The 16,979-nt window shown below is 41.5% G+C and overlaps 1 protein-coding gene across 3 annotated transcripts in view; it reads left to right on the top strand.

Moving 5' to 3' along the window:
- ST3GAL6 (ST3 beta-galactoside alpha-2,3-sialyltransferase 6) overlaps positions 1 to 16,979 on the top strand; it is an 80,025-nt gene that overhangs the window by 2,329 nt on the left and 60,717 nt on the right. The window lies entirely within an intron of this gene.

Raw genomic sequence — 16,979 nt, 5'->3', positions numbered from 1 at the left:
CTGTTTCTCCCAAATACAGTGGACAACAGCACACACCACGATTTCCAATCGAACCCTGATAAGTTAGAAATAAAAAGTATTTAGTTTGGAGTGAGCTTGATGTATGGAACAGGCTGTCTGCCTTGGACATTATTACAGTGTTTCAGTAGAAAACTGTATTTATGATTCCATGTCAGGGTGTTAGAAGCACAGTTCCCTCACCACAGTGGGGTAGCAGGCGTTCTTTCCCATGATGGTGACTGAATTGGTGGAAGTGTCTCAGACTCCGTCAGGAACTTGGCTGCCCTACAGTCAGGCTAAGAAGCGATAATATTATGGGGGTGAGGTTATGAGGGTAAAAGAGAGTGTGGAGCAGTAGGATCTGAGTCTCATCCATATTTCTTTTTCCTTTTCTTCTTTTTTTTTTACGGGAGGCAGATCTTTTGGTCATCCAGCTTCCCATGTACTGTCACAACCTTCTGCATCTGATCAGGGCTTTCCTCGTCCTGGACCATTGGGAAAAGGCGAAGGAAAGCACCCAACCCTTAGGAGATTTTCTTACCTTCAACACTGGAAAGCTGAGTGAAGAGGATCTCTTCTTCTGCATTCTCTCTTCCCCCTTACACCTGAAACACAGTGGGCCAATGCCATCATTTCATCCAGTAGCACAGAGTAATGCTGGTCTTTGAAGAATTCTTTAAACATTGATTTACTTTTTATGTGGTTGGGAATGGAAAGGTCTGTGGGAGATGAGGGAATAAGGCCTCCAGATGAGGAAATGGAAAGGAAGCTGGAAATTTCTCCAAGGGAAACAGCGTTACTCTCGCCTTCATGGGTTGTGGAAGCAGGCCCAGAGTTGGTGTAGCTGTGGGTCATGGTCACTATGCTTTGATGGGGCAACGACGGAGCAGAGAGTGGTTTTGCAGTGGCTCTTGCGTGACTTTCCGCAGTCATCTATATGGTGGGACTTGAGATTTAACCAATATTTACTGTGTACCCACCATGAAATAGATGTTCTAGGTAGGTCATGTGGTGTTGAACAAAACAGATGAAGCTCCCACTCTTACAGAGCTTGTGTTTCTGTGGGAAATGGAATCAATAAACCAGACACAAATAACTGGAAAAACGTTTTTCAGATAGAAGTGAGTGTTACAAAGACAATGCAATGTGGGCGCGTGCCAGACAGGGCATGGGGGAAGCCAGTTTAAAGCAGTCAGAGAGCTGCTGTGAGGAGGGCATATTTGAAGTGAGATGTGAATGATGAGAAGGAGCCAGTCAAGTGAAGAGCAGAAGGAAGAGCATTCTAGGCAGAGGGAACAGCAACTGCAAAGGCCCTGAGGCATAAATGAATTGGGGATGTCTGGAGAACTTGTAGATGGAGAAGAGTGCAAAAGGGCAAGAGAGGAGGTGAAGTCAGTGAGGCAGGCGGAAGACCGCTTATGTGAAGATTTTAAGTCTTAGAAAGGAGTTTGAATTATGTTTTTATTAGAATGGGCTGCCACTGCAGACTTTCAATTAGAGACTCAGTCTTCACCTGAGCAGTGGGCTTTCCTGTTTCTCTCTCTCTCTCACACACACACACACACACACACATTTTCACTCTCAGTTTTTCTTCTCCCCATTAATTGTCCATCACTGATTTCCCCTTCTTTGCCCTAGGTCAGAGCACAGGCATATCCACACAGAAAAGCAGGGCTCACAGGACTGTGGACAGTGTTCCTCTTACCCTCTGAAATAAATCCATATACTCAGTTTCAATTTCAAGCATGAAACTCCCCGTCACTAGCTCTGATTTCTTAGCCTCTCTCCAGACTGAATATCTAGTTGTCTCTAAGTCTCTGGATTGGCTGGTGACATCTGAAACTAGATACTAAAAAGTATCTAGTCAAATCAATCATAGTTGGTATCTTTTGCAAGACAATGATTGTCCCAAAAGGGGATATTCTGTGTAACAAGAAGGTCTTGCCTTTTCCAGAACTCCCGCTCTCTTTCCCCAGCCTGTGCAGTCTGATATGAGAGGTATACTTGGAGAAGCTTGGTATACTCTTTAGAGAGAAAATTGTTTTTGAGATTATTTAGCCAGATGCCCTGCTCATTTATTAATTTACATACTTAACATACGTAGTATAATTTACATACTATTTCATCTATAACACAACTCACTTTCAGCTCTTCGTGCCTGTTTCTTTCTGACTGATGTAATGGCATAAAATCTGGAACACGTTTCTATTTGAGAGGGCAGCAATTATGTCTTGTCTTGTTCGCCCCTGTGTCCTCGGCACCTGGTGTGGTGTCCAGAACACTATAGATGGCCATGGATTAACTCACAATGTGGATATATTAGCTCAGCTGTATCATCTTTATAACTCTTAGGATTATAACTTAGTATCATCAATTTGTCATCTCAAAAACTTAACACGTTGGAGAAGACAGGTGAAGGGTGAATTCATTACTGTGGATTAGTCTATATTAATTAAAACTCTTCTGGTTTTGGGCTTCCCTGGTGGCGCAGTGGTTGAGAGTCCGCTTGCCGACGCAGGGGACGCGGGTTCGTGTCCTGGTCCCGGAAAATCCCACGTGCCATGGAGCGGCTGGGCCCGTGAGCCATGGCCACTGAGCCTGCGCATCCGGAGCCTGTGCTTCGCAACGGAAGAGGCTGCAACAGTGCGAGGCCCGCGCACCGCAAAAAAAAAAAACAAAAAAACTCTTCTGGTTTTGAAACTCTTCTTTTTGGAAATAATATAGTATACTTAGGCTGACACGTAAGAGACCGGTATGTGAATATTATCAGGTGGATATTCTAAAATTTGTTTTCGTGTACAGTAAACTTGCAGAACAGTTTCATAATTCATAATTTATGATAATTTGAGTTGGGTTAGTCAGTTAGTTGGGTATGTGATTACATTAGTGAGGAAATAAGTGTGCCAAGAGCATGGATAAGGGAATCATTTCCCTCTTTAATAGCCCAGCATCTCACATCCATGATGTCATGCCCTTTAGTAGCCAGAGATTTGCACCGCTTGAGTTCCAGTGCTTATTATGATGTTTCTTAGGTTTCTGTTATGTATCATTTTACCTAACTGGAGACACCCACAGATGCCCTGGGGATAAAAAGCTCTCCTCATTGAGATTGCCACAGCTGGGAGGAGTCCCTGCCTGGCAGAGGGAACTGAGAGGGGCCCAGCTGTGGACTCTTGCTGAGACTCATAGTGACAAAGTTTCTCACAAAGAACGGTGCCTTCAGAGGGCATTTTCCTGGTTAATACAGATATTCAAGGACATGCTGTTACATAAACAAAGCCTTCTTGTCTTCGAGCTGATTTTATGGAGTCTCCCTCCCCCCCCCCCCATCATACTTTAGTCCTCAGAGAAGTTATCAGCGCACTGCTTCAGACAGCTTGGAGGAGTTTTCTTCTTAGGAAAGATTCTGTTGCAACTATTTAGGCCAGCACCATAGAAGGTGCTGCTTTTATTAAAATAATAAAATAAAATATGTATAAAAAATACAATATAAAGTATAACAAATGAAATGAAATAAAATGAAATGCTTTTATAAAATCTGTGCAACCCTTTAGTATGTAAGAGTCCTTCATGTATTAAGGGATAGAAGAGGCAAAGGTAAGGGAATATGTACATTTTCTATGTTCAGCATAGAGCCAAAGAATAAAAGATCAGATTTTTTTTTAATTCCCTGACTTCTTTTTAGGGATAATATACAGCTAATATAAAATTAGATAATGTAATATATAATAATTATTATAATATAATAAAGATAATATAAAGTTATAAAACTGCACTTAAAAATTGAGAAATGGGTTATCCAGTTGCATTTAGACAAGAGCAATGAGATGTTAAACCAGTTGCATTTCAACTGGATTTTCAACTACTTTTCAGCAACAGCAACTAATTTAATTTATAATTTTATTTAATTGACAGACTCTGCAAGTTAAAGGAACTCTGTTGTAAATGATCTTTGTAAGATGAAGAATACTGCTGTCAAGATACTTTTGATATTTGGAGTCAATATTTCAAGTAAATGTCAAAGGAAGTTAGCTAATCACTCTTGTTTGATCCCAGCTATGCTACAATTAAATTAGAAATAATTGATTTTTTTTCTTAAGCAGGATGTTAATGGATATGTGTAATTTCTGATCATGAAGTACCTGTAAATGTTTCGCAGGCCCTGAATGTTTTTGGAGGACAAAACTGGCCCACCTATTGCAAAACAAAAACAACAACAACCCCCCCCCCCCAATTTTTACAGAATCAGTGTGTAGGGCTTTTCTGCTTTAACCATAAGTAATATAATCATATTCTTATAAAAAGCTTCTACCCAAGTTCTCCACCTATGACCACCAATATTCCTGTCCACACACCTTTTATAATAGCATTCCTCAAGCATGGTCTTTATTATGGAAATTTTTTTTTGCTCAAAAATCCAGAGAATTTCTCCCACAGGTCTTTGAAGTTTTCTGCCATCTCCTGTTGCTAAACTTTCTTTTCACGCTTCCATTTGCACTGCAGTCACTGCAAGCCACCTGGCGCTGCAGCTTGCAAGGGTCCTTTGACACTTAGTGCCTTTCTCCTTCCACTCCACACTCCCCGTCCCCCATCCAAGCCAGGTGATAACCTGCCTTCGTTTCCCAGCTTCATGGCTAATAACTGCACAACTTTGGACGCATTGCCTAACTTCTGTGAGCATCACTTTCTTTATCTGTAAACTTGAAATAATGCCCACATCACAGTTATGATAATTAGAAAGAAAACATGTATAAATAGTTCAGCATAGTGCCTGCCAAATATCAAACATTTAATCAATGTTGTTACATTATTATTATTATAACTCTATTATTATAGCTGTTCTTCCTCGAATAGTTAAAATTTGACTTTCTCCAAAAAGTTTTTCTGTTTGGCCTTCTCTAGCTCTAATTTTTTCTCCAGTCTGTGTCCTCTTAGACCCTGACTTCACTTTGGACTCTATTAATCTACTCACGTTGTATTTCTTTAATTATTTTTCAGTGAACAGCAACAAATATTTGGGCACCTATCATGTGCCAGGCACAGTGCTATTTACAACATAGAGATCCATGGGCATGCAGTGGAGGGATACAGTGTGTGTGTGTGCGTGCGTGCGTGTGCGCGCACACACACAACACACGGGCTTCAGGTGAAGATGGGGGATGAAAATCTGTTGGTTGAATAGCACTGTGAGTTTTTCAGAATAAACTAGGGTTAAGAAGTAAAAACTATTCAGATGTCCATTAAAAAATTAACATCTTTTCATCTTTTTCTATAGTATAAAAAATATGATAGTTATAATTTCTGTATTCTTTTTTTTTTAAAGAATGATATTGGAGGACAACTTCAGATCACTTTTTAAAAAAATTAATTAATTAATTTACTTTTGGCTGTGTTGGGTCTTGGCTGGGGCTTTCTTTAGTTGCTGCGAGCGGGGGCTACTCTTTGTTGTGGTGTGTGGGCGTCTCACTGTGGTGGCTTCTCTTGTTGTGGAGCACGGGCTCTAGGTGCATGGGCTTCAGTAGCTGTGGACTGCAGGCTTTAGTAGTTGTGCCTCGTGGGCTCTAGAGTGCAGGCTCAGTAGTTGTGGCTCACGGGCTTAGTTGCTCTGTGGCATGTGGGATCTTCCCGGACCAGGCTCGAACCTGTGTCGCCTGCATTGGCAAGCTGATTCTCAACCACTGCTCCACCAGGGAAGCCCTAGTTTCTGTATTCTTGAAACAGGTTTACATATGCTTTCTTTCTTAGAAGCTCCTCTATCCTCATCCAAACACAAGGTAAAGGTAGAAAAGGAAGTCTTCCTTGAAGAGCAGAATCCCACTAGACCATTCCAGTTTATGGAGGGGAGGGCAAAGGATGGGAGGGAACAATCCAGGCAGCAGGAACAGCATGATCAAAGGCACTGAGGCATGAAACAGTGTTGAATAGGATGGAGAACTGTGCAGAGTTTAGTGCTCATAGAGCATAATGTTCAAAATCAAGCATTTTGGGAGATGATGCAGGAGAGAATGTAGGGGTCAGCTAAATCAGACTCAGAGACCTATGGCCTATATGTTTACATCTCCCTATAAGGATATGCACTTGGGTAGGTCCACATAGACAATTTAAACAAATTTATATATAACAATTTATAACAGTCAAATTCTGCACATTGCTTCTAAAGTTGCACTTGGATTTTACATGTGGCATGGAATACATCTCTTCCATTTGCTGGTTTCATAAGAAAATGATGAAAACATTAGTTACCTGTAATATATAATTGATATTAGAGCTCTCATTTTTAATAACTTAAGTGTTTGAAAGATAAAAATGTGAAGGAGTTCCTTGGTGGCCTAGTGGTTAGGATTCCGGGCTGTCACTGCCATGGCCCAGATTCAATCCCTGGTTGGGGAACTGAGATCCTGCAAGGCATGTGCAGTGCAGCAAAAAAAAAAAAAAAAAAAAAAAAAATTGTGAAGTATCATTTGAGACTTCTGAAGCCTGGGTTTCTATATGCAAGTTGAGAGTAGAGAGGGACTTCAACAGGACAGAGACATCCAAGAACAGACCAGAGGACCATTACAAATTCGTAGCCTTGAAACTTTCAGTACCTCCCTAATACATTTCACACCCAAGAAAGCCACAGCTTCGTCTTCTATAATTATGTGATTGATAATTTGTGTGTACAATTTGATCAATATTTGACTTTTATTTCTTTGTTTGCATTGCAGTTAATGTTTGGCTTCCTTTCCCCCCTCTCCACTCCCTTTTTTTTACCCCTCTCCTCCTTGCTCCCTTTTTTAAAGATGATGTTGGGGGTAGTTTATTAATTAATAAATTTTATTTTTTTGCTGTGTTGGGTCTTCGTTTCTGTGCGAGGGCTTTCTCTAGTTGTGGCAAGCGGGGGGCCACTCTTCATCGCGGTGTGTGGGCTTCTCACTATCGCAGCCTCTCTTGTTGCGGAGCACAGGCTCCAGACGCGCAGGCTCAGTAGTTGTGGCTCACAGGCCTAGTTGTTCCGCGGCATATGGGAACCTCCCAGACCAGGGCTCGAACCCATGTTCCCTGCATTAGCAGGCAGATTCTCAACCACTGCGCCACCAGGGAAGCCCTCCCCGCTCCCCCTTTTTTTTTTTGGTACGCGGGCCTCTCACCGTTGTGGCCTCTCCCATTGCGGAGCACAGGCTCCGGACGCACAGACTCAGCGGCCACGGCTCACGGGCCCAGCCGCTCCGTGGCACGCGGGATCCTCCTGGACCGGGGCACGAACCCGTGTGCCCTGCATCGGCAGGCGGACTCTCAACCACTGCGCCACCAGGGAAGCCCCCCGCTCCCATTTTTAAGGCAACATTCAGTTTGGTTTTTTTTTTTTTAATTTATTTATTTTATTCTATTTATTTTTGGCTGTGTTGGGTCTTCATAGCAGTGCGCAGTCTTCTCATTGTGGTGGCTTCTCTTGTTGTGGAGCACGGGCTCTAGGTGTGCGGGCTTCAGTAGTTGTGGCTCGTGGGCTGTAGAGCGCAGGCTCAGTAGTTGTGGTGCACGGGCTTAGTTGCTCCACAGCATGTGGGATCTTCTTGGACCAGAGCGCGAACCCGTGTCCCCTGCATTGGCAGGTGGATTCTTAACCACTGAGCCACCAGGGAAGCCCCATCAGTTAGTTTTTGATACATCAATATGTTATTTAGAGCTTATGCAATATCTGATGTTAAATGTCTGAATTATATTTAATTCTAGAAAATCTAATGTGTTTTTATTACAGAAATATGTTTTCTACCAAGTCTGAGTGGTGTCCAGTGTATTTTAACTCTGTCTTTTGGTGTTGATTTCTCTTGCTTAGGAATTAAGCAATAGGACTGAAAACTCTCTAAACATAAGAGTGTAAAATTCCCAGAGGAAAATTAGATGCGAAAGAAAAAAAACACTGGAATTTACTTGATGTGTAATTAGCCTGAAAATGGAATGTGTGGGAGAGGTCCGCAAGGAGGCTAGGAAAACAGAGGGCAGATCAAAAAGTGTCTTACTGCGTTTCCAGCACTCCTGAGGGAAGAATGTATCCTTATTATAGGTCTGTGGTTATCAAACAACTTTTCTTATCACCCAGGGATTTGCCTCTAGAAGTTGTCAATCTTCCAGTTTAAATATATGTACTCCTCGGCTCTTATATTTTTCTCATTGTAAGTGAATTACTTTGGCATTTCCATCTATACACCAGCTCCTGGGAGTTGAACATCTCAGGTAAACTGACCACTCAAATGTCCGAACCAGCACAGCTGAGCAGCTGACTCTTGGGTTGGGGCTTCTCCCAGGTAATGCCTTTTTCTGAGGTTCTGCCTAGGCTGCCAACACCTCTATTTCTTGGACAGCTCCAATTTCTCTCTCTCTCTCTCTTTTTTTTTTTTTAAGTAAAGTTGCTATGGAAATATAGTGGACATACAGAGGAATACACAAACCATGTAAGTATAGTTCGATACATTTCCTCGCAGTGAACACACCCACGCTACGTGCCTCTGGATGAAGAGCTAGAACATTACCTGCCCTCTAGGTGTACCACGTGCTCCCACACAATCACTGCTCCCCTCCTCGAATGTAACCACCATTCTGACTTTCACCACCATAGGGTAATTGTTTTCTTCTCTTTCCTTTTTTTTTTTTTTTTTTTTTTTTTTTTTTTTGCTGTATGTGGGCCTCTCACCGTTGTGGCCTCTCCCGTTGTGGAGCACAGGCTCCGGACGCGCAGGCTCAACGGCCATGGCTCACGGGTCCAGCCGCTCTGTGGCATGTGGGATCTTCCCGGACCGGGGCACGATCCCGTGTCCCCTGCATCGGCAGGTGGACTCTCAACCACTGCGCCACCAGGGAAGCCCTTCTCTTTCCTTTTAATTTGAATTAACACCCAGGTATTCTGAATAACTCTAGATCATCAGGGTCCCTCTGGCTGAGAGTAAGGACTAGGCATCAAGAAGGGTGTTATAGGTTCAACTGTGTCTCCCTAAAAAGACACGTTGAAGTTCTAACTCCCAGTACCTCAGAATGTGAACTCCTTCGAAAATAGGGTCATTGCAGATGTAATTAGTTAAGATGAGGTCATGCTGGAGTTGGATGGACCCCTAGTCCAGTGTGACTGGTGTCCTTATAAGAAGCATCTGTGTGAAGACAGAGACACAGAGAGAGCACTATGTGAAGGCAGTGGATTGGAGTGATGACCTATAAACCAGGGAATGCCAAGGAATGCTAGCAAACCACCAGAAACTAGAAAAAGGCAAGGAAGGTTTCTCCCCTACAGGTTTCAGAGGGAGCATGGCCCTGCCAACACTTGGATCCTGGACTTCTAGCCTCCAGAACTGTGAGATAATACACTTCTGTTATTGTAAGCCACCCTGTTTGTGGTACTTTGTTGTTGCAGCCCTAGAAAATGAATGCAGAGCGTCTGCGGCGGGCTTGGTGCTCTGAACCCTCTTCTCACCCCCAGGGTGAACCTGATCCTTGGTTCTGGAATTGCCCTGGCTACACCCTTTCGAAGCTCTCCTGTCCGGACTAGCTCACAGAGTGCCCTGTCTTGCCCCTGGTTGTTCCATGTCTGTGTTGTGGAAGACAAGGTTTCATTACTATTGTATGACTTTTTCTTTATTTCTTCACTCTGCTCTTCCCTAGTATTTTCAGACTGAATCAGTTTGGTTTCCTGACATACCCCAGACCAAGCTTTGTAAATCAGCCCTCTCTGCTTTCCCACCATTGCCTATCTGGGTCTCTGCTGAGGTGTCCTTAATCCATCCTCCCAGACCCAGACTGGGGCACCGTCTCCGTCTAGCTGTCCCCAGTTCCTCCGATCCAGAATCATCTCTGATAGGAAACAAAAAGAACTTTATTCTTTAAACGAAATCCCTATTTCCAATAGTATGGCATGCTGTAAATGAAGGTTTCATTTTGTTGTACTTACGCATATCAAAGGCCGGTTCTCATTTCAGAAAATAAAAAAGCCCTCAGATCAAAAAGCAGCTCAACAATTAGGCTTTAGTTAGTAATAACGGACGAGTCAGAGCATATTAGATGATGGAGTATTTTTTTCTTCAGCAAAGGATTGGTTTTAGACTGCCTGACAGTAACTTATCTATTTCTTATTCTGGGCTGAGTTTCTGGTGCGAGGGGAATGATAAGGATCGGACTGTAGTTAAGTCCCCAGGGTGACTTCATAGACTCAGGCCACTTCCTTTGTTCTTTTGTACTGTTGCTTCAGGACCTAGGGATTCTGGTGGCTTTTGTCTTAAACAGCTCTTAGTACTGACTCTCCCTTCACCTTATACGTCTATAGCCTAGGGTGGTTACAGAGTGCATGTGCCTTTTAACTGCCCCTGCTTTCTGTTCAGAAGCCATTGCTTACTGCTAGTAACTACTGGGGAAGTCTCCAGACATTTTATTTTATTTTTTTTTATTAATTTATTTATTTTTGGCTGTGTTGGGTCTTCGTTGCTGTGCGAGGGCTTTCTCTAGTTGGGGCAAGCGGGAGCCACTCTTCATTGCGGTGCATGGGCCTCTCACTATCGCGGGCTCTCTTGTTGCGGAGCACAGGCTCCAGACGCGCAGGCTCAGTAGTTGTGGCTCACGGGCCCAGCTGCTCCGCGGCATGTGGGATCTTCCCAGACCAGGGCTCGAACCCGTGTCCCCTGCATTGGCAGGCAGATTCTCAACCACTGCGCCACCAGGGAAGCCCCCAGACATTTTAAAATATCACAAACATGGGGAAGTCTCAAAAGTTTAAGCATTTCAGGGCTTCCCTGGTGGCGCAGTGGTTGAGAGTCCACCTGCCGATGCAGGGGACACAGGTTCGTGTCCCAGTCCGGGAAGATCCCACATGCCCCGGAGCGGCTGGGCCCGTGAGCCATGGCCGCTGAGCCTGTGCGTCCGGAGCCTGTGCTCCGCAACGGGAGAGGCCACAACAGTGAGAGGCCCGCGTACCCCCCCCCCAAAAAAAAAAAAAAAAAGTTTAAGCATTTCAACTTTTTGTTCCTGGCCTATTGGTGGTTCCTTATTCTCTTGCTAAGAATCTCTCAACCTCTGATTTCTGCTGTTCATACAATATATTTTGCCCTTTGAGGGAGAATGCAAAAAAGTTGCATGTTTTAGGCTTCTCTCTATGTATTCTCTATAATATACATATTATTTAATTGAAAAATAATAAGAGTACACTTTGAAACTACAGTTAAGAGGTTAGAATGAGGCAAAATGTTATGTTGGGTATGTTTAATCATGTATGGTTTTATGGACTTGCCTTTAGAGCATCTGTGTTGTCAGCTCAGACAGTCCTTGTTCCTTGAGATCTTGTGCCATGTGATGGATGGGTAATACGTATCTGTGTTGGATGGATGGATGGACAGATGGACAACTGGATGAAAGAGCTGCTCCATTTGCTTGGCCTGTTATTTCACTGAACTACTGGTAGGATGATTTTCAGTTGAGTTCAGAGCTGCCTCCTGAAGCCTGGGTAGGTTTTCCTAAGCTGAGGGGGTTTTCTTGGACTGGAGACCAGGGATCTAGAAGAAGTGATATCTCCTTGACTCTTACCTGTGGAATGTGCTAAAACATTTGGCTAATTGTGACCATGGAGTCAAACAGTCTGACTCCATTGTGATCCCCAGTGCGCTGGAGTTACTTCTTTCAATGGAAACCCAGATTTCTTTTTTTATTCACCTTCTTGGGGATGGTGTACACTTCTTTGGAAATCTGCTAGGAGAAGAGATGTTTCTTCCTCCTCCCTTCAAAGAGAATGCTCTTATTCAAATTTCCTTTGCTCCTTCTAGACTAGGTTTTGTTTTGCTTTGTTTTGTTTTTGGCTGAGCTGCGCCTTGCAGGATCTTAGTTCCCCAACCAGGGATTGAACCCCAGTCTTGGCAGGGAAAGCGCCAAGTCCTAACCACCGGACTGCCAGGGAATTCCCGAGACTAGGTTGTTTTATAGTGTAAAGAATGCAGCCATTAGTAAACATTTATCTATATTTTAAAACATCTGCCTTTTGAGGTTTTCTCAGATTCTTCTTTATAGAAAATGATGCTAAAGGGGTAGGAAACCCATAGACAAGCCTTCACTTATTTGTAGACTTGACTTCAGTTTATGCTGGATGATAAACCTTGTTACAATGTCCTTGAGCTAAAAATTTTCATTAATGTAAATAGATCACTGTGTATAGTCACACTGTTTACGGGTCTAAAGACTTCAGGGTGAAAGAAAGACCTGGCATTTCATTGTTTTGCTTAATTGTCCACTTTATTCAACATTGACTATGGCTTATAGTAGGCACTTCCCAATCCCTCAGTTCTAAAGAGATATTTGGTTATCTTTCTGTGGGGTTGTACCTTGGATTATTTTCTGGCCAAAATAACAAAGCATTCCAGAGGAACCTTTGGTTTGTTTATCTACTTGCTCAAATGCTCTAACTTTTCTGCCTAGTCAATATGGTTATCAGAAAAAGAAAGTGATTGTAAGAAGGCTATTTTCAGCATCCACTTTTTCTTCAGTGTGTTTTGTTTTCAACAGGATGATTATAGATTCACCTTACCTAGAAATGTACTTTTTAATTTAAAATATTATTAACTTCCCGTTTTCAGAGAGTCATGGTATTTTAAACATCTATGTATTTTTAAACAACTTGAATGATCAAAGTTTATGTTTTAGAAAAAAGACTATGCAAAAGTGAAATTTCAATTTTAAAGTAATTCTAGCAATTTGTAAGGTTCACTGTCTTAGTAAACTGTTTTTTCTAGATTGGAAAAAAGAGAAGATTTTGCTCCCAAATGACATTTAGATTAGCAGTTCTCTGAAAACAACCTAAATGTCTGCTGGTAGGGAATAGAAAGCTTTGTGATATATTTGGTTGATAGGATACTCTACAGAACTTAAAAAGAATGAACAAGACCTTTATGCATCAATATGGATGGACCTCAAAACCAAAAGTGTAGAGTGAAAAACGCAAATTTCAGAATAGTATGTATTTGTTATGTCAATGTTAAACATTACTTTAAACAATATTATATACCACATAATGTTTTTGAATGCATGTGGGTGTGTACACGTGTGTGAATAAAAAGTAGATAAATTTGTGATAGTGGTTGCCTCTCAGAGAAGAGGAACATGGAAAGGAGGGGAACATAAATCTCCATTAAAAAAAATCCCTGAGAAGATATGGTTATTTTGGTTAATGGGTTCATGGGCATTTGTTATATTAACATTTGGACTTCTGTTAATGGGTTTTTAAAAAATATATACTTATTTATTTGGTTGCGCTGGGTCTTAGTTGTGGCTCGCCTGCTCCTTAGTTGTGGCATACTGGCTCCTTAGTTGTGGCATGCATGTGGGATCTAGTTCCCTGACCAGGGATCGAACCTGGGCCCCCTGCATTGGGAGTACGGGGTGTTAACCACTGCACCACCAGGGAAGTCCCTGTTAACATTTTTGTAATGAAAAAATTCCGTGTAATATTTCCTAATGAAATGGATTCCAACCTAGGAACCATACATTTATCAAGACTCTGGGAATGGGACTGAAGCTATTCCAATACATCTATATTTCACAATATTATTCTGTGAAAAATGAAAATTGACAGAATGAATCTTGAAGATGAGGAAAGCTCCAAGTTGATCTGGCTCCTGGAAAGCTAGAATAGCTTACAGATTCAGCCTAGCCCAATCCCTGGCTTGACACCTAACTTTGAGACCTTGGACAAGTTAACTTCTCTAAGCCTCTCAGTTTCCTCATTTACAGAATTAGAATAACAGGCCCACCTCAGCACTGTTGTGAGGGTTCTATGAGTTCATGCATGTAGTAGGGCATGCAACAAAGATTAGCTCATCATTTTCATGCTTACTCCTATTATCGTCAACCTCAGTTCTTCTGGTGAACTGTTTTCATTTTCACTTCAGAATCTTCGCAAATGCTGTTTCCTCTGACTGGGATGCTTTTCATTTCCACCCTGATTTCTTCTGGTTAACTCCTTCTCAGAGGAGTTCTCTGTGAATATTCTCAAATTCCTCTGAGAAGCTCCTTGTCCTTCCCCACCTGGGTCAGTTTCTTGTCAGACCACAGTTGTAATTTAATACTTACTTATATAGTAATAACTCTAAGTACTATTACTTAATAGTAATAAAACTACTTGCTAATTTCTGCTTCTCTCCTGGATTGTAGACTGTTTTTCTTCTTCACTTCTGTATCTTCAATGCCTACGACAAGGGCTGGCATAAGGAAATTAATTATTGACTAAATCAGCAAAGTTATAGTAGAGGTAAAAACTTTCAGAGTTAATTTTACTAGGAAATGAATCGACTCCCTTTGCCTAGAGGATTAATTTAGCTAGTATTCAGAAGTAAATCTAGGACTATATGATTTAATAAAAAAATATGTATCACATGTACTGGTTTATTTGTAATAATAATTATAAGATACCCCAAATTAAGATTTGCATAATATTTGTAATTTGACTTTGGAGGGTCATCTGATGGATAGTAACATAAGTATCATCACATACTTTCATTTACTGTGGAAAGCAGGAACATTTCCAACACTTTAATCTTAAGATTTGATACATGCTCATCTGATCGTTGACCCTCAAGCTAACTCACTTTTTTCTTTTAAAAGTGGCAAAAGAGGAATTAACAAACAGGAAATCTTCTCAAGGAGCAGAATAAGCTAGGTTCATTCAGAATAAACTGATGTAATAAGTAGCTTGAAAGAAAGGGCTTTTGTAAGTCAGATGGAATTTTACTTATAACTTTTAAGCAAACTATAAAACAGTAAACCCTTTGGAAGGGGAACTTACAGAGTAGGAGGAAAGACAGGAAACTGGTTCCTTCTTAGTTGTGGGTTTATTTACTCTGGGAGAGAAACCTAAGAATGCTTTAAAATTTGAAGAAGGTCTGTGTGTTCAGATATTAGCATATTTCCCCAGGAAAGACATCACACAGAATTTTGAACTGATTAAAAGCCCAAATTTATGAGATAAGTAGGGAGCTGAGCAAAATATGAACAAGAAAGAAACTTTCAAAGCATTGAAAGAATTTTTTGATCCAGATGAGGTGGTGGAGAGGTGAAATTTCAGGGCTAGGAAAACAATGCAAGGCCCTACATTGAAAAAGAAGACTACAAATGTAGCCTTAGGGGTCTACCCTCGCCACCTTTGGAGGCAAATGATTTTGTAACACAAATCACTGGGAAAATTTACTTTATAGCTATATTTTGTCTTATCCTACTTCTCTGTTGACCATTGTACACTGAAATCATAAGTAACTGCATTTTTAATGCTGAGCATATACTTATTCATTCATCAGGACACACTTATTTGGTTTCAGTTATTTACCAAGCTTGGAGTAAAAGCATCATTTTTTAATCCTTTTTTAATTGAAATGAAACATGTATTCTTTAAAATTGGACAAAATTGGTTATTGTTCAAAAGTATCACTGGGGGGGTACTGGAAGATACCACCATACACCCCCTTTTTTTTTAAATTTGAAGGTGTGTGCCTGCAAAATTCTGCTAATAACTACTTTACCTATTTATTAATCATCTGCCCCAAATCAGGGTTGGAGTACTTTTACAGCCATGTGGTTAGAAGATTGCACTTTGGGAAACACTGGTTTAAATAACATTCTAACGCTTGTAGCCGAGCTACATCGGCATTGGCACCACCTGGGAACTCGCTAGAAATGCATACTCTTAGGCCCCACCTGCCCTAACGAATAAGGATCTACAGTTTAAGAAGATGCTCAGGTGATGTTAATGGACATTAAAGTTTATTAAGCACTACTATCCAAAGCCCTCCCAAGTGGGTTTTATTTTTTATTTATTTATTATTATTTTTTTTTGCGGTACGTGGGCCTCTCACTGTTGTGGCCTCTCCCGTTGCGGAGCACAGGCTCCGGATGCGCAGGCTCAGCGGCCATGGCTCACAGGCCCAGCCGCTCCACGGCATGTGGGATCTTCCCAGACCGGGGCACGAACCTGTGTCCCCTGCATCGGCAGGCGGACTCTCAACCACTGCGCCACCAGGGAAGCCCCTAGGGTTTTATTTTTTTAATTAATTATTTTTTTCCCAAGTGGTTTTTAAAACAGAGTATCTTTAGTAACAAGTGACTCATTATCCAGCAATGGAACCTGTATTATCTTTAGGCAACCTAAGCAAGTTCTTCCGTTCAGAGCTCAAAGATAAGTCCTTGAATATTGCATTCACTGGCCTTGGCTTAACTCCCCGTAGCATTCAGTACCAGGCTAATGCCTCTTTTCCATGAAGGCCATACAGACATGAGAATAGCCATTTTTGTTTTCCTTCCTTGATTTAAGCTTCTCCAGGTGTACCTAAATCCCCATCCCTCTAGCTGTTCCTGGTGTGACATTGTTTGGGGTTTCTTAACTAACCTTTCTATTTCAAATTTGTGATTGCTCCTTTACTCCAGCTGGTAGTAACTAGTAGTAGGTTGAAGACCATAGGAACCCAGGAGTTGTACTTTCTATACATTTAGGGAGAATGATTTTGAGGCTCAACTTTATCATTACCCGTACTTTCCTTAGGTTCAAAATTCTGTTTCGTGGTGGAGACTTCTAATTATAACAATTGCCACTAAAGAGGACCACTTTGCCTTTCTTCTAATTTCTAAATGCACCAGCTGCTTAGCACTTCAAAAGTGAAATGCATATAGAGATATATGAAAATAAGCATTTTCTGTTTCTCCATAAATTTTAAACTTTTAAGAAAAAAGTCCCCTATAATCCACAATTCAGCACATCAACCGATTTCTTTTTTCTCTTTCAGTGGTGTGTTACCACACGTACATCTAACACATGGAAATAATCTTAATGTACTCAGCTTTTTAAAACTTTCTTTACTTGGTAGAATCTAAATATTTTTTCATGTTACTCTATGATTTTCTTAATTAAGCATAATCACTTTTCTTCTTTTTTTTTTTTGCGGTACGCGGGCCTCTCACCGTTGTGGCCTCTCCCGTTGCGGAGCACAGGTTCC

The sequence above is a fragment of the Mesoplodon mirus genome, assembly GCF_964341445.2.
Source record: "Mesoplodon mirus genome assembly, chromosome: 6".
Lineage (NCBI taxonomy): Eukaryota > Metazoa > Chordata > Mammalia > Artiodactyla > Ziphiidae > Mesoplodon > Mesoplodon mirus.
Note: the sequence above shows the minus strand (reverse complement) of the source record. Positions and strands in the feature narration are given on the sequence as shown.